Raw genomic sequence first — 1,385 nt, forward strand, 5'->3', positions numbered from 1 at the left:
TTTTTGTTTGTGTAGCAAAAAAAAAAAAAACCAGCTGTAATTAAATACCACCAAAAGAAAGCTATATTTGTGGGAAAAAAATGTCATTTGGGTACAGTGTTGTATGCCCGCGCAATTGTCATTCAAAGTGCATCAGCGCTGAAAGCTGAAAATTGGTCTGCGACTGAGGGGGGTTTAAGTTCCCAGTAAGCAAGTGGTTAAATCAATAAAGATTATTTTTATTAAAATTTAAATAATTTTTTTTTTAAACTATATTTGTATTTATATATATATATATATATATATATATATATATAATTTTTTTTTTTTTTTATTTCTATATTTAGCGTAATATAATAGTCCAGCAAATTTTGGCGAGGTATCCTGATCCTGAGAACGATCGTGCATTTCCACGCAATCCAACCATAGACTCTTCGAGTACACATTTTACAGACTCAGAATCGCAAGATTCAATCAACAATCGGATTGGTACAATTAATTGGTGTACCTGTCAGTGCTGTATCAAAATGCCCACACAAGTCGAATCGAGGTGCTGTCAAGAGGTCGACGAGGTTCAAGCCTGTATCCCTGAAGGGAAAAAATGCATCACAGAAGCAGAGATATTCCAATCTCAAATAGCGACCGAAGAACACGTTAGACTCACGTTTCTTACGATGCATCTCGAGAGTTTACCATTTGTCGATGCAGACAATAATCGGTAATATAGCTATTCTCAAAAATTTAAAATGTAGTTAGTAATTTAAATTAGATAGTTGCGATTGTAATCATGTATAGATGTCTGTTATTATTTTTTGTTGTTTTTTTTAAAAACAGGAGACTCAGAAAAACAGCATATCGTACATTTATTGCTTGGATATATGGATATTTAGGGAAGGGGAACAGAAGGGTGATTCCGTCATGTGCTGTCAAAATAGTCCGTGACGTTTTTCCTGATCCGAACGGCTCTTACGTTGGTTTTCTGTATTCGGATGATTATGATGCATCAGAAATGGCATTTCATTAGTTTTCTTGTTTTAAAAATTTAAATATTTTTTGTTATAGTTTGTTAAATTTTTGAATTAAATGTATATTTTTTTCCTAATAAAAGTAAAATAATAGCAATTATCAGTAAGTGATTTAATTTTTTTTCTTTTTTTTTTTTTTTTAATTGATAGTTAATGTTATTTTTTTGGGTTTGCTAAAAATAAAAGTCATAATAAAACAAGCAACAATATTCCTTTATTTATTGACTCAACTTAAATATATATTACATTATAAAATTATATATTATACATTACTTATTAACAAAAAAAAAATAGAAAACAAAACATGAATAATTTAATGGTTATAAATGTATTTATTAATTAATAATAAAAATGTACATATGAAGAGTTCTAGTTTGTCAG

The 1,385-nt window shown here is 29.0% G+C and overlaps 1 long non-coding RNA gene across 1 annotated transcript in view; it reads left to right on the plus strand.

Moving 5' to 3' along the window:
• LOC143987671 (uncharacterized) overlaps window positions 1–1,101 on the plus strand; it is a 5,089-nt gene extending 3,988 nt beyond the window's left edge. Inside the window, exons 4-5 of the long non-coding RNA XR_013276684.1 lie at window positions 327–697; window positions 814–1,101. This is a non-coding gene — a long non-coding RNA (uncharacterized LOC143987671). The remainder of the gene's footprint in view (window positions 1–326; window positions 698–813) is intronic.
• Window positions 1,102–1,385: the final 284 nt, after the last annotated feature.

This window comes from Lithobates pipiens, unplaced genomic scaffold, assembly GCF_037356315.1.
Source record: "Lithobates pipiens isolate NorthernLeopardFrog02 unplaced genomic scaffold, aLitPip1_a1.2 Scaffold_18, whole genome shotgun sequence".
NCBI lineage: Eukaryota > Metazoa > Chordata > Amphibia > Anura > Ranidae > Lithobates > Lithobates pipiens.